Raw genomic sequence first — 23,554 nt, forward strand, 5'->3', positions numbered from 1 at the left:
CATCAGCTTACATGTGCAGGAGTTCCCGGCACATAAAGTTTGCGTAAATGCTGAATACTTTTTTAGCGTTAAATCGTGTCCGCTCTATAAGTTTTCATGGCGTAGTATGCTTTTAGTAGTTTCAGAAAGTTTCGAGGCTCATTCACTGCATATAAGCAAGCGTAGTAACCTCGTATCTCGTTATCTTCTTCGATTGTCATCCGTCAACCGCTTCTTTTGTAGTACTAAAAGGCGAGCCAGTTAGTACATGTACATCGTAATAACTTTTCCTAGCGAAGACTAACACGCGGACAAAGAGAGGGAACGACACCAGCGCAGCTATCAACTGAAGGCTTTATTCAGCAAAGGAAAACATATATAACCGACCATGTCAACCGCTGCCCATGCGAACCGTCGTAGGTGCAATATCCGGAGCTATCGCGGCGTATCTGCTACTACCCCTTTCTTTCAGAAGCAACACTTATTTTTAAATGCGAGACATCTTTTGCTTGGGGCTGTGTCCAGTGGCGGCGTCCACGCTCCACTGCGCATGCGCCGATTCTCTCTCCCGCTCTCCTCCTTTACGCAGATGTTCGGTCACCTTCTGTCCTCTCCTCCCGCGCTGCAGCCGCGCCACAGTCAAATACAGCCTGTAACCCACTTTCTCCTCTCCCTCCCCCATTTCATGTGCATATACGCGCGTGTGCTCGGTCGGCATCCGTCATTCTCGATTCGCTCCCGTTCAGATAAGTGGTAACGTCAACGTCGGCGCCACTCGCTCACTCGGCGCTAACGGAAAGCAACGCCCAAACACAACGTAATGATAACACAAACACTAAATACAAACCTCACACACTAACGGAAACGCCGAGTGAACGTAACGGAAACTTGGTGTGCGCCCCCAATGCTGCTTCGCATCTCCTCATGGTTCCCTTGGATGGGAGATGGTGTAATTTTTTTGGAAATAGTTAATGACGGGTGGCTGATACTAGATGACTCACTGATATGGACGCTGGTGTCGTTCCCTCGTTTTGTCCGTTTGTTAGGCTGCGCTACGAAAAGTTATTACGACGCTTCTTTTGGTTCGTAATGGTTGTCAGCTATGGTTACTTCAGCTAGGAGCGCTCATTTTTCTTCATAAAAATTGCAGGTGACCCTAATCTTTGGTTGTGGTATCTTGAAGCGGCACTCGCATCTTGGCGTTCGTGTGGCCTGATGTACTCTTTGGGTTGACATTGTGTTTCGTACCACTGCCGTAGCGGATCTCAAGGGCCACGTGAAAGAAGGTCGTGGCTGAGGTCTTCTCCGCCAGGTGCTGCAACGATACCAACTACTCACAAGAAAAAGCGTCTTCTCTCTCAATGAATTCAGTCAATTAATTTTCTTGTGCTCCAATGCCATTTGTATCCAATTTCATGCTTAACTTGAACTAGAAATTATTTCGCACCAGTTTTATTCTATCAGGCACATTGTCTGAATACTCGAAAAACCAGAAGTAAGGGCTCGACGTGTAAGTGCTTGACAGAGAAGCAACAGTTTCATGCGTTGCTCATGCCAAGAAAAATGAGTTTGCAACACGACCACATTCTAAACTTAATCTACCACCACTCCATATTTCGCTACAAAACTCGAACTGATTGTGCAAAAGCCACTAAGGTTATGCTGTACAGCCTATGCATCGCGACGCAATACAGTGCCCCGCGGTTGAACAAAAATATTTTTGTAGTGCCTGTTCAAGGAGCAGAAAACACTTGCACGATAAAATACACGTATTATATCTTCAACTGTATATCACTTGAAAGATTGCTCATTTTGTTGGTCTTTCAAGGAACATAAAACTACTTATTACATTTCTCGGTCATTTGCTCGCAACGCAATTTTCATGGTTTTAATACACAGTAACTTATAATTTCTAACAGTCGTAAACCCGCCAGCTGCGGCTCAGAATCCCACATTCAGAATCTCACATGCTTGGACTGCAGTTGATTTAAATGTTGCCCATTACTCCTGGTCTCTTAAGCACAATTAATGTTGCAGTTCCCTCAAATGGACTAATGAAATGATGTCGATGTGGCATGCGTAGGATATACAAAAATGTGGGGAATTCGCAGTATGTTGCGCAAAGCTTCGTACAGCGAAGCTGGTTGGTCCTCAGCTCGTCGTGGTGCAGCAAGGGAATCACAACGCTGGCGGCGAGTGGATCTAGCGTGCTTTGCCGTAGAAGTGGCAGCCAAGAGACGGCGACGGGTGGATCCGGAATACGCCCAAAGCTTGCCACTCTGGACGTGTTGAAATCGCTGTCCCTGAGCCACAGTGTAAAGAGCCGCGGCGGTTGCTATGGCAACAACCTAGCAGAGGATTTGTGTTAACGGACGCCTTAATACCAGCTTTAAAAAGCTTCGCACCTAAAGCCATATCTAAAGCGGCCTCAAAACACATTGAATACGATTGGAAATCTCACATGGCGAGCTGTTTTTATATTGAAGGCGACAATGCTGTAATTTTGATTGGTGTTATTTTGCATATTTAAGTCATACCTACACTCCGAGAAAAAAAGGAAGAGCCCCTTGACTATTTCTGTGAATCCTGACTTGCCACCTATGTGACTCACTTTAGAAAGAGGCATGAACTACCTTTGGTGGTCATTATACTCTCTTCAAAGAGTCGTGTGACTCACAAGAGAGTTAACGTGTCTCTTTAAAGAGAATCATATAAGTGGCATGTCAGGACCGAAAAGAGCAACAAACACACACACACTTCTTTTCTTAGAGAGTACCAGATGTGTCCGTCGAATAGTAAAAAATAAAGAGCATTAGCTTCACCTTGTACAGCGAAGCCGTTAACCTGGACAGCCTATGGCTCTCCCATAGTAGAGTGCATAAACTGCCATATAATACTCCAAAGCGTTCACAATTTGTTCTAAACGCATTCCGGAGTTGTTTATTTCTACTTAAACGTATTATCTTAGTAAAAAATGAGGCCGCAATTCACGGGACAGTCCCACAACGCTATGTAGTAAATCACAGCCAGGACGTTTTGGACAGCCTGTATTGATCTCTCGGCGTGGATACCACATTTCGCGCGATTTCACTAACGTTTTTTCTTAGTTGTTCCTTTCATTCAATGCCACCGATTGTCCGTTCAACAAAACGCGTGTTCAAGAAAGTTTGGTGTGGCGGCGTCGTTTTGTGCTTTAGTAGAAAAGAGACACATAGGTCGGTTAGCCCCTAAATCTTTAAAAGTGATTGTCATGTCACTGGCGTATAACCAGTATTCGGATACAGGATGCGATAATGGAATTGGTTTGAATGCTGTAAGCTGCACAAGGATGCGTTTTATGGCAGCAACTAATACCTTGGAGAATAGAGGAATATCTTCTTGAGTTCCCTGAGTTATCCAAGTCAAACGCAGTGCCATACTGGAGAGGGAGCATAAGGCCAGCCTTTTTCTGTCGTTCTTACCACTGACTCTTCGTTCCAAAAAATTCTGAACCATTCGTAGCTACTACACACCGATAACACCAGGAGAGCAATGAAGAGTGCAGCGCCAATATTTCTCACGTTTTCAACCTTGATTACAATTCAAGTAAGGCAACTCTTCTCCATTCTTACCATGCACGAAGTGCAATTTTTTCCTTGTGTAATTACCTAACTACAGGATTTCCCTAGACGATGGACGTCTTTCTGCGATTTAACTTGATTGATCCCTGATAACTAAAAAGGAGTAGATGATCTTGGTATGTGGGCACATGCAACTTGCTGTTGCGGCATCACTTTTAAAAGTTAGTGAAAAAACGTTGGACATTCATAAAATAAATCGAACTGAGCGTGGGCTACATTGTGAGTACTTTTGGAGTATCTGGAGACAAAGGGCACTCATTCTATTATCGTATACATCATTCGGCTTCTATCATTTTGAAGTTTCGTACACACACACAAAGTACACATCTTTGTGTGCACAAAGATGTCGAAAGATTGCACATTATCAAAGAGTAACCACTAAAGCCTTGTTCAACTAAGAGACAGTAGCTATTTGCCTTCGCATGTTTACGTTATGATTTATATAACCGGTGACTTGCTCCTTTTTTAAGCTTGTTTGAATGCCACCCGTGTAGTGTCGTCTGATAAGGACCATACTGAAAATTGGTGGAACTTCCACCTTCCACCTTCCAAATAAAATTCAGGTTCAACATCACTTTCGTGAATCAGTGATGGCGGATGCGTTGGCCACCACATATATCTAACTATGCGGTACTTGAGCACTCGGCTGCACGCCTAGGAGTAGGCAAGCACCTGTAGCAACGCTGTAGCTTAACACGAAACTTTCACAGACGAAAAATGGCCTTTCAGCTTCCAAGTGATTCGGTGAAATTTTAAGCGAGAACAGGTTGATTCATTGCTGGCTTTTTGATAACTTGATACTTTGTTCATAATCAACCTGTATGAAAGGTCAATCCAGCACTTTCTTGAGAGCTCCTTGGTGCTCCCATGGAGATCGAGTGGTAGATATCTTTGACGTACCTGGTATTTGCAGCTAAGTGGTACATACCTATCCGGCAGAAACCTGGAGGCTGACTAAGAGTTCCATTCAAATTGTGCGACGACGCAGCGAGCCAATGACTGGAATGTGATAGAAGAGAGCAGAGTGGGTGACAGAACAGGTGGCTGTTAATGACATCCTAGTCGAAATCGAGAAGCGGGCATCGCAGGGCATGTAGCGCCAAGGCATTAAAAGCTCTCGTCATTAAGAGTAAAAGACTGCATTCCTAAGGAAGGGAAGCGCTGAAGGGGGAGGCTGAAATTTAGGTGGGAAGATGATATTAAGAAGTATGCTGGGATAACGCGGCCGCAGAAAGTACAGGGGCGAGATAATTGCAGAAAATGGGAGTTGGCTTTGAACTGATGCCGTGTGGTAGTGTGTCAGGTTGATTCGAGTAGCTTATCCCCTGTGTCGCGAAAGCTGTGGAGGGGCTGCTTAGTGGGCGTTGTTCATTTTTGGTGTGTGTCATCGAGTACAGCTATGTGCCATGCCTTCTTTGTGCTGAGGGAACATTGGATTCGTTCTTTGAAGGAGCGGAAGTTGCGGCTCGCGAACTGCTCCACGTACCGGCATGGCAGTGTGGCGGATGACCATTCGATGCTGGGGCTTGTGGTTGTGATGGTGCTTGTGATGCTCGAGCTTGTGGTTCGATGCTGGAGCTTGTGGCTGTTGCTGCCGTCCTCATTTGAGAAGGAATCGCCTAGCCCCCATATGTACAGGAGGTTATTGGCTTCTGGATCGCCCTGATATAGTTTCGTCGTCCTGGTACAGCGGACAACTAACGATTGGCCAGCACCTACGATGGTACAGTACAGGTCTACGATTGAATTTAGCAAAGCTTTAATGTCTTCGAAGGTGAAGTCGTCCTCAAATTCATTCCTGTATACGTTTCCATCGCGAGTTGCGCCTTTGCTGTCTTGTGCAAACGGCGAGGCTCTTCTGCCTTGGTTTTATTTATGTTGTGATCACTACCTAGCGTGCTGGGGCGCTGGGTCCACGTTCCCTTTAGCACATATGGACCCAAAGTGAGATCCGAATTGGTGTCCTCCATTTCACTGGTGCCAAAAAATGTTGACTGTAGCAGGTCATTCCAAATAGCATCAAGTTATATTCTCATGCGGCGTTGTGAACTTGCGCCCTGGTCGAGTTCGTCCGTTACTGTTTCGGCGTAGCCCTAGGCCACCCGTTAGGCTCCAAAAATTCTCCACACCGCCCCCCCCAACGTTAATCACGTTGCCATTTGCACCCTTGCTAAGCTGGCGGAGACTTAGCACCCTTGCAAACTCGCGTTAGCAGCCTTGCTGTGCTCTCGCACGCAGCGGGCTGTAGAGGTCAGCCAGGTATAGGCCCAGTGAACTCTTGGAAATCAGTATTGCCTCGAGTATATTGTTTTTGATCTCAGTGGCTGCAATTACGTGAGCCGATGCATGCAGTCTCTTCTTTATTAGAATTGCGCGATGCGGTGTGTGAGCGTGAGATTGTCGCAGCGGAGAGCATAATGTTCTCGGTGATTGTATTCTGTACGGCGACCATCCCTGCTTGTTTATTTTAGGATCTTCTCCAAGGTTGACCGAATGGGACCTATACTATCTGCGATTCCAGTATCAACGAAGTGCGAGAAGTGGCTCGGCAGGGGTGGCGCCAGGATTCTTTCAGTGGGGGGGGTGGGGGGGTGGGGGCATTCATCCTATACTATTCCCTTCAGAGGAAGGGGATAGAGAGGGGAAGAGGGGAAGCTGGGAATGTATGCGTTGTGTCTTGACTGTTTCCTCTCGGAGGAGCAAAGAGGGTGGAGGCGAAAATTTGGGGAGGGTGGCTGCCTCCTCTATCCTCCTGCTTTTCACTGTCGCGGCCCCTGTGGGTAGGTCTGTTTAGGTTGGCGCACAGTCACGCTGACATTTGTTTTCCTCCTGGAGTCTGTCGTTTGGCGTTGTAGAAGAAGAATATTGGGAGGCTTCCGCATCTACTGTATTCAAATCTTTGCTTTTGGTTTCGTACTGTACCGCCAGCGGTATATTCATTACAAAGTCGTCGTAATCACAGACCATGAAATTCTATTCTGCCACGCATGAATCGCATGTGTCACGAAGCCACTGGGCTTGTAGTCAATTGTGGCGACAGTATACTGGTTGGTGGGTCCAAATTTTCCTTGATCTTAGTGATCGCTGTTATCATATACCGTGAAGTATGTGAAAAACGCAACCGGTTAAATCTGTTGATTAGACTTTGCACCGCCGATAGCCGCACTCATCACTATTGTCCTGGAAAGTTTATTTTGATGCGCAACTCAATAAAGAGCTCGAGTTCTACGTGCTTGCGGGCTGCGTCTGTACTGTCAGAACCACGCGAATGTATATGTGTCCGACGAAAATCTTGTCATATGCCGTCGAAATTACTGCAAAACCCTGTAGTCTGTGCTTTGCAACACATTATACTTTTATAATAGTATCTGCGGTTTCACGTGCCGAAAGCACGGCGTGATTACGAGGCACAACTTAGTGGAGGGTTCCGGAAATTTTGACCACCTCGTGGTTAACGTGCACAGACATCGCACACTACAGGGGTCTCTGTCTTTGTACCTCCGTCTAAATGCGAGGGCCGCGGCCGGCGTCGAACGCGCGACATTCAGGTTAACATTCTAAAAAGACAGGGCGTGCAAACACGGACACAAGCAAGAAGTCAGGACACCACAAACGGCCGACTAACAACTGAATAGATGCACAACGACGGAGAGAAAGAAGGCGCGAAAACTTATCTGCGCATGCCCATGCAACAGGCGAACCTATGAATCCAGCACGCGTGGGGCCCTACGCGAAAGATAACTGTAAAGGAATTTGATTTCATCTTTATGCAAGTTAATCGACGGTTGGCTCACGCATGCGCTACCACTATTCTCGATATGCCATGCCTCAATCATCAGACGCGTTTCTTCATTCCTATGTCGGTACAAAACTGCGCATTCACTAAATTTTGGCCAGAGATTATTAGAGATTATAACCAGTGATTATTAGAACATAAAAGATCACTAACCGGAGGCTCACCTTCTAATCTATCGTTACATTGTCGAGAGTTTAAATGCACGCCGAAATTCAATGAATGCGCAGTTTTTTACCGACATAGGAATGAAGAAACGCGTCTGATGATTGAGGCATGGCATATCGAGAATAGTGGTAGCGCATGCGTGAGCCAACCGTCGATTTACTTGCATAAAGATGAAATCAAATGCTTTAACAGTTATCTTTCACGTAGGCTCCCACGCGCGCTGGATTGATAGGTTCGCCTATTGCATGGGCATGCGCAGATAAGTTTTCGTGCCTTCTTTCTTGTGTCCGTGTTTGCACGTCCTGCCTTTTTAACACGAAAGCGTTTTATGCCGGTGTCCACCACGGCTCCACTGACGCATTTCCGTCACGGATATGACGTTGTAAAATATAAAGACCAACATACGTCAAAGAAAAAAAACTAGAAGAATAAGTTCCGTCACCGGGAGTCGAACTTACGACCCCTCGATCACCAGCGCGCAGCGCAAACGACTCCGCCACAGACCGCACGTTCCTCGTCATGCTAACGGCGTACCATTTATATACACCATTTGCCAGTGGCAGTACTCAGAGATCGCGGTACATCAGCGTGTTTTCGTTATCATTAGCGAGATGGCGCGAAGGGCTCGAACGGCTCGAACGGCGCGCGTCGCCCCACGCGGCCCCACGCGTTGAGATGAGCGCGCGCCTGCCTCTACAGGGCGTGGTCGCTCCGGCACGCGTGCTCATCTTGTACGTCTTGCGCTCACATCGTAAGTTACCGCTGAAGTTACAGAGATCACGAAGGTCATTTCGCTCACTGCAGCGGCCGCTTTTGCAAAAGGAGCGCGCTGCTGAGAAAAAAAAATTATTTACAACTGTGACAGTTCGCGCTCATCCTGTGCATACTTGTGCGTTCGTTTCGTGCGTCCTCCTTTGTATTTGACCAGCGCGCTTTAACTGTCGAGCTGTGACAGTTGTCAGTTCGCGCTCATCCTATGTATGCTCGTTCCGTGCGTCCTTTCTGCTTGAGCAGCGCGTTGCAAGTTTCGAGCTGCTTGCCTTTCTTCCCGTCGTGGCATTACAACTTGTTGCTATAGCATTCAGTCCTTCGCCCTCGGGGCGAAACAATGTACAACAAACGCTTAACTACGTCTGTGAATACATGTTTTACTTTCGTCTTATACCGATTCCTATGACAGAGGGATCAACCATGTTTTTAGAATGAATACTAACCAACTAGCTCAGCTCTCTGTTATTCTAAGTTTCAGGTTAACAGCCGAGCACCGTAACCAATCCTACTTACTCTCAGAATGCCAAACTGTCAGATAACGCTAGCGCCGCCAACCCCTTAGTAGGATATGCTAAACCTATATTTCACGTTTTCTCTGTGGGAATGTTTTTCTCTTTTCCCAACCGACTGCCTGCATTAATTGGCAGAAGGGCTAATGATCTTACGGTAGCAGAAAAGGAGCGGACTGTGCTACACGCTCCATGGTGAAACATCTGTGAAAGAATTTTTCCTAATGAACTTTGGTACGAATATAGAGAGATTGTACCTACGAACAGCAAGAAACGGCCTTTTCAGGGTAGTACGCCAATCTATGCAGCTGCCCCGTGAATTACGGAATGCAGCCGTTTCGGAGTGCTTTATGGCTTAGAAGGAAGGTCATGAAAAGAAAATTGCACTCCTTTCATACTATTTTACATTAAAATAGCATTTTGCTTCTCTTCCTTCGAGTACAATGACACGTAGTCGACAAGCAGGTTTACCGCTTGTCGACTACGTGTCAAGCAGGTGGCTTGATGGAAAAAGTGTCGAGGAGCAACGTTCGACAGGGCTTTTCCGCGTCGTCTGTTGGAGTGGCAGTTACACTGGGATATTTTGTGTTCCTCATAGTATCTTTGGCAAAGGTCAGCACTTTTTTTGTGTTGTAATTTTTGTCACAAGTATCTCCTCTTTCCTAGAAGAAAATTTTCTACCCAGTAAAGTAATCAGCGTAACTGTGAGCGCCAGCATATACAAACCTGTGTTTCGGTTTTCGAGGTTCAGCTTCAGCCGTAGAATTATGCAATATGGAGGACCTTACAGATACCCGATCCTAGCAGCAACCGAGGACTAGCTACCGCAGTCGACTAGTTAAAGCTCTGGCATAAGCCGTTGTTTACTAAGTGTGCAACTTGAATATCCTTGAAGTCAGTAACAAACTTTGCATCATGATCGCTTCAGGTCGAAAATATTCGACGAGAAGAGGCTGGAATCAAGAAGCCATTGGGTTTTGTGTTCCCCAAGCATGCTTTACACACTTAAAGCTTCGACCTAGAGGCTATGTCTGGTTGGAGTGCATTGTTTACAGGATCAATATATACGCGCATAACGTTGCATCAACGACCTTGATTGAGCTTCGCATCCAAGAGTAGAAGCCGATAGCGCAACCAGATCCTGTTCGCATCGCCTTCACCACCGCTAGCCAAGCGTCACTTCTCGGTGGACACCTAAACCAAGCCTCAAGGAAAGGAACGTCTGTGCGCCTGTAAATCGGCCATTTCAAACTATCCCAGAGCTGTTGATTACTCTCCTTGTACTGCATTACATTGATATAGTGGTTTTTTTTTCGAAGCAATTTTGAACACGGGCCACGCTCTGCTGTACTAGTGATGCTGAACTATCGGTAAATTTACTATCGATAGTATCGATAGTTTCTTTGAAACTATCGATAGTGTAAACAAACTATCGATAGTACTACTATCGATAAACTATCGATAGTCGGATCGGTAGTACCATTGGTAATATTAGTAGCGATATTACTGCCACGCGTGTTTCTTGCTTTGTTTTGATGTATTCGGGTTTCACCCACAGACTTTAACTGCGTTTGACGCAGACCGCGCCGCAATGTTTGAGAAGTTTCGCGATTGTTTGACATTTTAAGCGTTTACGCGCCGGACGCGAATATTCAAGTTTATTCCAGAGCTTACACTGGAAGGTTTGATGACTGATGTATAAAAGACGAAGCGTTCCACCGATTGTCAGATTACTCGACGGCCGGCGACTGTTCTCGCCGCAATCAATGCGCAGCGTGTATCGCTTGTATTCTTAGTTTTTACTTTCTGGGCGCAAGTTCGACCAAAAAAAGAGCTTCATATTTCCCAGTCTTGTTGCAGCATTCTTCACCGTCACAACCACGTGACAAACTATCCATAGTGGTGCGAATCACGATGCTGTTGCTGGCTGGCCAAACTGCCAAAATATTTGCGATAGCCTACTGTAAGCTTCGCTTAACTTATGAGGAAATTTTTATCGAGAGAAATTATTTGCGCAGTGAAAATGGCGGCATATGTCCATCAATAAATTAATATTTAAAAGCAACCAGTTACATCTTACAATTAACAAACTTAGTTCTTGATAATTTTTTATTTTGCAATCATCAAATACAATATAAAACTGAAGCCGCGCTGTTCCACCCCATGTAACGGCTTCCTTTCCGCTACAGCTTAATAGTCTGACTTTATGACCATGTGTCAGCGAAGCATGTCAACTTTCTTGCCCTTCAGCCTGCTCCTCCGGCTCTACTATGTACCATGCGCGTGAGGAACCAAGTTTATGCTGCAATGAGTTCGCGCTGTTGATTTAAAACTATCGATAGTACTTACCTATCGATAGCACTATCGATAGTATCCTTTACCATCGATAGTTCGATAGTGACTCAGCTATCGATAGTATCGATAGTACCATCGATAGTTCTGCATCACTATGTAGAACACCTGCTTGCCACGCAGAAGTCCTGATTTCGATTCCCATTCGAGCCGCATATGGTGGTGGTGGTAAAAACTTTATTCAGAACTCCGGCAAATTCGTGGCCTGGGCCTAGGCCGCCCCCGAGGAGGACCGGAGACCCTGTCTCGTCGCCGCCTCACGGGCTTGCTATACTTATTATTTTCTTTTCGTTTATCGACAATTTTCGCTGACAAACAATGCCTATTTTTTGCTCACAAGCAACGAATCCGACACCGACTCTGGACTTTATGTGAAACAAGCTCTTTAACCCTAACGCGTTAAGAATAGATGCACATGTGAGGGAAGTATTACACGCGTGTAAGCCTTGTGGAGCGCTGCTTACATAAACACCCCCAACGCCTGTCGACAAAAAAATTAGGCTCTTCTAGCGGCATTCCGAACTGCTAAACATCACCAAAACCCCTTTGATTGCTATATGAACTACACTAAGAAGGCCAATATTGATCCTGCGATTAGCTTGGCAAAAAATTATTGGTGAAGCTTTGACTTTCTACAACTGTGAAGGCAAAAGCCTAGTTAGACGTATGGAGATGTATAATGAAGCTCTGAGACCAGGCCGTGGCGTATAAGCACCGTAGAATATGGTTTTCGAAATGCGACAGCAGAGCAAGAACCAACAGCCAAGTGAGCCTCTCCGAAAATTGCTTAGTTTACGGATGCCCAACGATCAGAAGGTATACCACGACAATGCCCCCAAACCAACCAGTGCAATTTGTATGCGGAAAAGTGATTTTTAACACACAACTCCTCGCTATGCTGGGGCGAATACTATGGATACAAAATTAGCCTTGGTTTCATCAGCGCCACTCAGTGACCCCTTGAGCCAAAACTGCATAGTGGTAAGTTGAGACATTCACCTTAATTTCGCCGGGAACGAAATAAGTGTGGCCGCAGAAAGGATTTTGAAAATGGTGTCATTGTAGGTCAAAATTTCACACAAATAACCAGAGAAGTAGCCTATTGCTGTTCAAATAGCAAGGTGTAGTAAAATCTGTGCAAGTGTGTCATCCGTCACCTTATCGGTGAAGAGCAAGGCTGCTTGAATGTGACCCGTGTCATTGAGACAAAGTCTCAGATGCCTCACTAAACGCGAAAAGTGACCGCTGGCGTCACAGTGATGCAAAAAAACATCATCATAGGGTGACGCTATCATGAGGTCATTATGGCGTCACTATGACGTAATATAGCATAGTGACGCCATAATGGCTTCATGGCGTCATTTGAAGACGTCACATAACGTGGCGCCATGACGACGTCATAACATGACCTCGTCTCTCGGCTTAATGTGCACCGATGCCGGAGGCAGTGCAAAACAACGTAGGGCACAGAAAGCTTTCAGTGAAGGCGCGTGCATCAATGCAATCGACTGAGAAAAAAGAAAAGAAGAAGATGTATTTTGCATTCGAGGCGTCTCAGGCGGATGCACGGACCGCATGAGTTTTTTTGTTTGACGCTGAACTCTATTTGGTGTCATTAGATGGGAGTAGCGTTACTTTACATGAAAACTCAATTGTGAACGCTTATATAGGCATCATTTAGCTTCTTTAAAATTTCAGTCTAAAGTCCATACTGTCCTCGAGCTCATGTTTTCTTCCTTTCATCAAATCACAGCTTTGAACTGTAAGCACAACAAAAGATGATCCGCCAATTAAACAAATCTTTTACGTTGCTCGCCTTCTACTCAAAGCCCCTACGTGTAATCTCCGCTTTTAGACTTCCTTTTTATCACATAGGTACATATTTGGAATCTTGCGAAATTCTACAGGGAAAATACCTTCAAAGAAAAAAATATTTTAAAAAATGGGCCGTCTCCGAAAGTGGGTCAGTGAACAAACTGCAATTAAGAATATCTTAGACGAAACGAAGACGGATAAAAGGACATGGGCAGGGCATGTAACGCGTAGGCAAGGTAGCCGCTGGTCATTAAGAGTAACTGACTGGATTCCAAGAGAAAACAAGGGCGCAAAAGGCAGACAGAAAGTTAGGTGGGCAGATGAGATTAAGGAGTTTGCGAGGTTAGCGTGGGCGCTGGAAGCACAGGACCAGGTTTTTAGGTGAACCTTTGCCTGAAGTGGGTGCAGATAGGCTGGTGGCTATGATGACGGTTTGAAGGTCACCTTACTGGGATTTAAAGTGTCGCTGCATAGCGTTTTTCTTTGGTATTATAACTGTTTCTTTCAGTATAACTTTTAAAGTACCAATCGGGCTGGATTTCTACTTTTATGCATCTATATGTTACAGGTTTCTGCGAAAAGGATGAGCGACCCAGGTAAGGTGTTGGTTTGCAATTATTTGTATTCCATAAAGCTCATAAACCTGGCTTTTATTTGATTATCTTTCTGTGACTGTGTCTATTACGAAAGTGAAGGCGTTCTACCATCTGAAAAGCTCAGTACTGTACCAGGGCTCACTGCTTAACCTTACTGGTTATAACAAGCAGTATACTGAAACACACCGCATTTCACTGTTTGGATGGTGCAAAGCAATGATCAGAATTTGTAAAAAGAAGTGAATTCCTAAGCAAGTAAACAACGTTTAAGGTATTCCTTTCTTCATTTAACGCTCATACGTTTCAAGTAAATATCCATGGTGCTTTACTGCTACCTGCCACAATAGTTCCTTGTTGCAGCAGCTACCACAATATGATTGTCGTCACATGTTATCAGAGAACATAATACGCAGTTTGGCATAATACGCACTTTGCTAGTTGAGCCCAAATAATCAAAGCATCGTGGAACATGTGAGTTTGTTCAGTTTTTCACCCACAGCAGCCTAAAGAGTGAGCGCTTCAATTGAGTCAGGTAGTTATCAAGAACTGCTGTGTGCCACAGCTTACAACTCCTAAGTGCACTGCAAGCCTTCATCTTGCAGTGGACTGAAGGCAGGCTGATGATGACAAACTTACTAAGTTATTGTCATGGAGATTTCTCTAAAATGCACCACTAACTGCTTGACTAGGCAGAGAGAGAAGAGTGAGCGGCACTGAATCCCTTAAGATGGTTATTTATCGAGCCCACCCAGGTAATAATGTATTTCCTCTTGAATTCAATCATCAATAGGCAAGAGATTGTGCCCGCCACTGCTTGCTTAGCATACTAACGCCGTAGGCATTGAGCCACTGTCGATTCTTGCTATCTCTTGAGGCTTACGCTCGCAGTACTGTAGCACAGTTCATTAAATTGGTATTTAAATCTTGTTTTTTGGGTTTTTTTTTTCCTTCAGACTGTGGACGGGCAAAGCCCAGTCCCAGAATAGTCATGGGCAAACCAATATCAAGGACCCGGCTGCCATGGATCGTAAGCACGAAGCAGTGTTCTTTATATACTATTGCTTTTTTTCTTCGATTTTTCTTCTTCAAACAGGTCAGAAAAATACGGCTGCACGTCAGTGCAGACTATGACTTATCGCGTCAAATCCACTCTTTGTGCACCGAGTAGCCTTATTGATCAATATAAGTTTTATCAATTAATTTCATTTCCTTGTTTCTTTAACATGATTAATATATGTTACTTTAATATGCCTGTGTGACTCACTGCCACAATGTAATGCGGAGGCTAAGGGCAGCTCAAGGCAGATGTTATTGCAGCTTTTATTTTGGTCACAGCCATATTGACTGTTCGCAATGGAAACAAATAAAGAATTGAAATGAAATATATTATTCGGTATTCATTCCACTTGTTCCAGATAACAGGAGAAGCTAAGCTTTTATTTTCAAGGCAAATAATTTTAATACATCATACGGTTACTTTCGAGCGACCATATATGAGACTACTGCTATTAACTAAACAGTCTTATCCTTAGTGTGAGCACGCTTGCCTTTATTAACTCCTAGCATCTCTAGCTGTTCCATCCTCCCTGCCATTCGGTAACTTTACCTGAACTTTGTTTTGTTGCCAGGTTAAAACGCAAGCACCAGTTGTTGCAGAAACCGCTGCTCGTACACATTTGTTCGCGAGCTTACCGAGAGACTGATGCTATATTTCATCCCGTTTGTCTTTAAGGTGTATATGGAAAGCACGCGTTATGAAAACGCAATGACCTCCACCAAGCATGTTTGCGGCGGCAGCTTGATTGCCCACAACTATGTTGTAACCGCAGCACACTGCGTCGTAGACTCGTGAGTATTGCACCACAACAACACGCAATGGATTCACGAGTTATGGCGGGTTCCCGATTAACTAATGCAAACCAACCCTATAATACGAATTATAATCTCAGCATTTCCCCGTCTGCGCAAATGTCTCTATGCCAAATTGCACTTGGAACACGTGGCACGATGAATTTACGCTAGACAGGATGATGATGATGAGGGATTCAGCTATGTAAGTACTCCTCTCTTTGGCTTAACTACGCAGACAGATAGACGAGATGCAGCAAATAACAAATTAGCGCATTCTTATTTAGACATCTAATCCATAAAGCAGTTTGCTTCCAGTAGAAGCCATACTGAGAGACAAGAATTGGCCAGCCTATTTTTAATGAGTCTTCAGTAAATGTGCAAGCTTCTCACACTTCTTCGTTGGAACCACGTAACAACTATTGAAATTAAGCAAGTTTTTAATAATATATAAACAGGTGTGTCCTCGCCAAAGGTTTTTGTAGCTATAGAATATGTTTATTGAAATATATCACGCTCTTGTCAAAGCATATTTCTGTAATGCAGAGAAGTTCTAAAATAGAGCTGCGGAGTCTCAAATACAGGTGTTAGGGAGCACGCCTTTCTGTGGAAGAAAACAAAATGATCGCGTGTGCCGGGGTTTGTAAGCTGTCGTCTGAGAGTGGAGTACGTGCAACATGTTTTTCTTTTTTTTTACGGTACTTCGGGACACATAAACATATCGAGGTCATCAACTCGGCAAGCAAAAACGACAATTTCTACGTCTGTATGCAATGGCACTCAGAGGCCACCGGCCTATTCGTTGAAAGCATGTGTACTTCATTTTGTTATATTTCATTTTATCTTCTCTTTTTCCTTCTCCTTTCCTGCCCTCCTCCTCCTAGGGCCCTTCTGTCGTCAATCCACTCCCCTTTACAGAGCATTATGTAGACGTCTTCATATACACCGGCAGAGTTCTATGTTTTTTCATTAAACAACCTTCTTTCTCCCTGTATTTCATTTACTCTTACCGTGACCCATTAAATTTTATTGGAGGAGTGGAGAACACTGGCAGGTGTCCTTTCCTGTTCCCGACCGCTATGGCGAACGTCTGCGTCTTTGATTGCGACACGTTTTCTCTAGCTCAAACTAAGAAGGTGATGCATGTTGTCCCAATCTGTTTCACAGCATGGTGGCAATAGTTGGACAAGCAGATCACAGAGGCCTTAATGAAAACTGTTACGCGCATAGGCGGCTGCCGCGATATTGATAGTATTACAGCCCTTCTTTTTTCTCAACCGGCATTTGCCGCAGATATGGGGCTCGACCATTTTCCGCGGCAAATGACGGGTGCCGTGCGGTGAATGGCCAATCAAGAACGAGATCTTATGACGCTGCCACGTGGTGACACATTCGTCAAGCATGAAGCGCGCGTGCGTCTCTGCCAGTGTGACCGTACCCTTACATTCTGAAAAAAAAAAAAGAACGAAACAATAATGGTAGCAAACGGTTGCATTACTACTTTAGAGCCGATACTTTCTCTTTTGGCAATATTTACACATCGCAACGTATTGTGGCAATCCCAATAAAAATTACACCATTTCCCGCTAAAGGGGACCATGAGGCGATGCGAAGCCGGAGCACTTGCACGATCGTGTTCCGTTGGCGTTCGTTGGGCATGCTACCGACCTCGCGTCGTGGAACGCGAAGAGGAACGCTATGCGCGTCTTGTCTTCCCTCTAGCCTGGCCGTTAATTCTCACAGGGCGAGTGGGGAACGCGGTCGACAGGCGTGCGAGAGGGGGCCAGCGTAGCAGAGGAGAGAGAAGGGGAGGGGACGCGCATGCGCTGGTGCTCATCGCGGCGTTGCGCAGGAGAGAATTTCGGTATGTCTAGCCCGCGTTTCAGAGGAACAGTGGAAAGGGGGAGGGGAGAGGGGAAGTGGAGAGGGAGAGAGGAGATGGGGAGGGGAGAGGGAAAGTGGAGAGGGTATGCGCATGCGCAGTAAGGGTGGCCTCGCCGCACACCACCACCACCACCACCATCGGATTGAACTCCGCCATAAGATACTTCGCATCTAAAAGAACACTTCTTCCCAAACCACGTGGTTTCTAGCTCGAGCACACACCAACACCCCCTAGATTCCTAAGGCCTTTCTTATGGTTGCGTGACGTCACCCCATGTGTCCGCGCGGGCGCTGCGTTCCGGTATGCCGGAGCGTCGCGCTCGCTTCTACTGGTGTTGTAAAAGTCTGTGATGGGTGAAAAATACTACGTCATGTCTTTCAGAAGCTTTCTCGGGCACAAGTGAAGCATTCTGCACGTAGTTCTTTTCCACCTGCGTGCGCAAAAAACAGAAGGCGGCTGTTATAAATGCGCTACAGATGAAACACACTAAGCGTAGATACAAGCCGCGAATAGCTGTTCCTTCATAATTATATAATTGTGGTATACGCACGAAGTCGTTCAAAAAAAGAAAGAAAAAAAGCGCCACAGTGATACCCGTAGCGTAGCAATGAAACGTAGCTTTTTCTTTTTTTAACGCGACACTATGAAGTTTGAGCTCCATGGGCCGGGCAAGTACTGCGCCTACGATTCTTCGTTTAAAAAATAAGAAAGGAAGAAAAGGAAAAATAAAACCACCTTCGGAGGAGGGTTTCTACGTCTGCAATGAAAGGAAATTACATTTTTGTTTTGGACTACTTATGTTTTACTTCTTGCATCGCATCATGAGAATGCTATTTTTACTGTCGCAATAACTTGCTAAATAACATGCTTGGCATCGGAGAATGGTTGCACACATCAACATGCAGAAAACAAAACACAGAGGCCAAATCAGGCGTAGTTCACGGCAGCAAGAGCAAAATAGAAATTATTTTAACTATACTGTGAGAAGGATATCCTTCTTAGCACTGTTCATATAAAATGCACCCCACTGCTCAATGAATATTCACGAGAAATGCATGCTTCTCCATCGCTTGTGTTAAAATATTCTCATTATGTACGAAAAGAGTATTTCCTTTCTGCAATTACAGCTGCTGCAGCTAAGAACGAAGATTCGCACACCTGATAAAGCAATGTTACAATTACTTACCTTCGAATGCACTGTTGGCGTGAAATCCTTCCGTGGGATAACTCGAAGCCACGCTTTTTTCTGCGCGCCATCACTTGGGAATGAATACACGCGCACTTTTGACCCACTGTCAGTTTCCGTGGCACCCAGGAACACAACACCGGCCCATGTTGCACGAACTTGCCGTCGTAGCGATGCTAAGCAATTCGCGCCAAACGTCACATCGTGCATTAACACGTGTACGCGGAAAACAGAACGCTCACACGGACACGAAGAACACCGAATGGAGCGAGAACACACGGCACGAAGAACACAAATTGTGCAGCGGCTTGGCGCACACGCACTGACTTGCGTGAGCAGGCACGCCGAGAACACACGTGTAGCCAGACTACAGTGTAACCAGACGTTTTTCCGGTTTTTCTGTCGGACACTTGGCGTGACGTAGCACGCGGGGAAAGGAGGATGTGAAATGGCCTGAAGAATTTTTAGAGGGTGTTGCACACACACGTCGGAGCCAAATTACGGCGTGATTACGGGCTGCCACGAGCCTCCCTAGCTGTGTATGATCATTTTAGCGGCCTCGTTCCTCTTTTAACAGTCTGAGACCATTTTGTATTGGTTTTCTGGTGAGCATAAAAAAAACGTACGTACGCAAGTCAGCCGGATGTCACCTCGTCACAGATATTGTCGTTGATGCGTTGACAGTTAAACGTACGCAAGCCTCATCGTACGTCCTATGGCCGCGGCGGCCACATTTTCGATGGAGGCGAAAATACGTGACGCCCGTGTCCTTAGATTTAGGTGCACGTTAAAGAACCCCAGGCGGTCGACGTTTCCGGAGCCCTCCCCTACGGCGTCCCTCATATTCATATCGTAGTTTTGGGACGTTAAATCCCGACATTTATTAATATACTATTACGTTGTAGTGAAACATACATTTGGATGCACATGTCAGTGCCTGTTGCCCAGTAAACGTATGGACAGTGCTGCTACACCATGTAAAGCTTCGAGAAGTAAAGGCAGCGAGCCTTTGCAAGCAGTCGTTTGTTGAGAAGTTTGTTGTCGTAATCCTCCAGCTGGTTCAAGTGAACGCCATCTCGATAGCCGAGAAAAACTTAAGAGCTCCGGCGATCGGTTTGGCGAGGTTGTCATCACCCCACGTTGGTCTGTTTTGTTTTAAATGCGAAGCATTTATTAGCGGACAAAATGCACTTTGAGCGCTTCTATCTACGTATCTATCTATCTAACGATCTATCTATTTATCTATCTAGCCGCTTACGTCTGGGTGCTCTCGTGATCGCCTCCTTAAGTTGGTGTAGAGCAAAATTTGTATGGGATAATAAGAGGGTATGACGAATGTGACTGTTTGGTCAAGACATGAATAACATGACAATCCTGTCGCATACGTTGTCAAACCCTCTCCTCCAGACACGTGTGGCACATACCCGTACACCACGGGCCGCGGCACACGGGTATGCGTCACAGGCGATTGACGTTTTATATCTACTCAGGAACGGCGAGAACAGACATTGGTAATTTAAATGCGAGAGCATGAAGAAAAACGGACACAGGCAGCGTTGACCCGACGAGTGCAAATAAAGATCAGAGTCCCAGCAGGAATCGAACCCAAGCATTCTACGTGGCAATCAGGCATTCTACCACAAAGCCACGGCGGGCTTTGAAACTGCTTTCCAAAATGACCTTATGCAGGTGTAATGTCGGTGCAACGTGAAGTGCTGTGGCAGTGCTGGCTATCTAAATTTATAACAAAGCAATCAACATTACAGATGTACTCCTATGATACAGGTGTCATGTCGAGTTAACGTCGATTGTGGTTCTAGTGTTGGCTCCGCTTGCTTTATACCAGTCTAATAAGCATTACTTTTGTATCCCTATGATTATGATTCAGCAAGCTACATTCAAGCGTTGCTCGACCCTGGAGGAATACGCTAACGAAATTTACCCATTATATTCACATAATCACACCGTAAAGTGCACTTTGTTTCGATAACACTGACGTCTGTGCTCTAACGTGAGTGCTGACGTTACGTCAGAGCATAAGCTAATCATTAAACGCGAGTGTAGTCGATATTCTTGTTAAGCCCACGACTTGCACACAACTACTACACTTACGAAAACACGTCGATCCACCTCGTAACGCTTGGATCAAAGCCAAGAAATGCAGCATAGACAATTACTCACCGACTCCTTCGCATAAGACCAATTGGCACAAGGCATGGGATCTCCCGATTTTTTATTATCCTATGGTTCAATTATAGGTTGATCTTGGAAGTTTTTATGTTGAACAGTGACGCATACTGTTTACGATTTTAGAATAGATTGCCGGTGGCTCTAATTGTGTTGTTCTTCGCGGGCCTGGAATCCGCACTCTTACTTTTGACGATGAAATAATGTTTCTCTCAAGAAGAGGGAGAATCGTTACCCAATTTAAAGCACAAATATATTACCATCGATATTTCCCCCTTTAATGAGAGAAAGTCACTCCCTTTTTTCAGAGTGCAGAATTACAGGAGTTTAAAAAAAAAGACATATCTCAATGATCAGGCTCACGAAGAAACAGCGGGAAGCGCTCGACGTTTCTTTCTCGGCGCATTGCTAAGCGCGTTTTTACTCAGCATCAGTCAGTGCCAGAAATTTCGCTTTCCTCTAGTTGCCATATCATATTCACATGCCTGTCACATCTGTTGTCTTAAACTTTTGCGATAAAGGTAATCTTGCTTCGTGCTGCAACTTCGTGCGAACCTAATGATAAGGCGAAGCTCTGACATACGCATGGTCTCTTTTACTCACGTTGTTACTGGTATAAGCCGTTGGCGCCATTATGTAAACTCCTGTTAGTGTCCGAAAAGTAATCGCTGGTTATTTCTCTTTTTTTATGCGGCGAGACAGGAAAGGAACAAAGTCTGACAGAGTAGACGTTTACTACAATACCACTAGACCTCGGCAAGGCCCCGTAGTCCGTGCAGCCGCGATAATCCCGCATCCGGGCTATAATGATGACACTCTTGAGAATGACATTGCCCTTCTTAAGGTACGTGGTAGGTATTATGTTTCTCTCTGCCTGTACCACTCTCTCTTTCCCTCTGTTTATATTGCGAACACCCGTGTTGCTGACCTGTGTTGGATTGCAACCAATCTGCGGCACTGAATACGTTTAAAACAATCTTAAAGCATAATTCACGTTAAACACACAAAAAAACGACAATGTGCTCACTATCTCTCTCTTTGAAAATTATGCCCGATTCTTCTAGGTATACCCTCTCCCTCTAGCTCCCTCACTCTCTTACCGATGCTCATAAGCCGCGTCCGCCGGGGAGGTATGCTTTAATCTTCGCCTGATTATTAAGCCCCCTCAAAATCATGACGTGGTTTCTGGACGTAAAACCCCAGATTTGGTTAATGAGCCGCGCATCGTCGTTCAAACTCGACGTGACTCGATTTAATTTCCCCACCGAGTTCCGGTGTAACAATCATAATATTATCTCGTGTTTTACGTTCCAAAACCTTGATATGATTATGAGAAATGCCGTATTGGAGGGCTCCGGAAACATTGACCATCTGGTGTTCTTTAAGGTGCACTAATATCGCACACTAATATCGCACAGTACACGGGCCTCTATCCTTTCCCTTTCATCGAAAATGCGACAGCCGCAGCAGGGATCGAACCCGCGACCTTCGGGTCAGCAGCCGAGCACCGTAACCACTACACCACCGCGGCGGGCGAGTTCAGGTGTATGAAAAGAAAGAAAAAATGCATGCAAGGAAGAAAGAATAAAAAAAGAAGGAAAAGAAATATAGCGGCTTCGCACTAGTGGTGTCATGCCTAAGTAGTGTCATGTTTGGGTGGCGTTCCTTCTTTGTCATTATTCTTTTCTTCTCCTTCTCTTTCTCTCTGCTTCTTGCATCTGCTTTTTGTTCCCGTTGCTTTCTATTTCATTTCTTTGCATTTCTTTCTTTCTCTGTCTATTTCTGTCTCTTTCTCGCTCTTTCTATCTTTATGTCTCTTCCGCTCCTTTCTCTGTCTCTCTTTCTTTCTCTCTCTCTTTCTCTCTTGCACTCCCTTGTTTTTCTATTTCTTTTTCGTGTCTGTTTTTTTTACTTCCCTTTTTCTCTCTTTCGCATTGTCTCGGGGTTGGCGCGAGATATGATGTTGACATTGTGTTTTCGGCAAGAATAAGCTGGACAGAATGTGAGCTGCTGTTGAAAGGAATGCGGATGGGACCGCACACAAGTGGCATGAGTTTTGCAGGTTAAAGCACAGGGCAAGGTTCTCAGAGAGTGGTAAGGGAATTATTTATTAAGTGTCTTTCACTTGCGGCAAATGTTATGTAGGACAGACAGGCCGCTGTCTGAACGACCGTTTGAGAAAACAGTTTATCTCTGAAATGTCAGCCTTTTTTCAATTTGTCCCTGCACTGCCGTGATTGTAGCTGCACTTCACACTTCAGCTCTCATGCCGTCAACCAGACGGCATGAGAGCTCGCTGAAGCTTTCCTAATTTTGCAAGCTGGTGATAATTGTGTCGCAAAGCCTTTTATCGCGTTAAGGTACCTGGATGCGCACATGTGAGGTTTTTGGAGTTTTTGCTTTCTATATATATTCGTTTTACTGCGCTTGTGCAGTAAGTTTAAACGTCACAGTAGTCTAGTGATTACGGTGCTCGACTGCTGACCCGAAGGTGGCGGGATCGAATCCCGGCCGCGATGGCCGCATTTTTCGACGGAGGCGAAAATGATAGAGGCTCGTGTACTTAGATTTCGGTGCACGTTAAGGAACCTCAGGAGGTCGAAATTTCCGAAGCCACCCACTACAGCGTCTCTCACTATCATATCGTGGTTTTGGGACGTAAAACCCCGACAATTATTATTATTGTCCATGTGCGGTAACTTTCTTCATATGCCCCACGCTATTTAGTGCCTTTTTCCAAACATTATATAGTACCAACTAGCCCAACAGTCCATTCTAACAAAAACAGTCTTCAAAACTGCACTGCTTAATGTTGAATATTTTCGGCTACACTATTAGTGTTAGC

The sequence above is a fragment of the Rhipicephalus sanguineus genome, chromosome 8 (genome assembly GCF_013339695.2).
Source record: "Rhipicephalus sanguineus isolate Rsan-2018 chromosome 8, BIME_Rsan_1.4, whole genome shotgun sequence".
Taxonomy (NCBI): domain Eukaryota; kingdom Metazoa; phylum Arthropoda; class Arachnida; order Ixodida; family Ixodidae; genus Rhipicephalus; species Rhipicephalus sanguineus.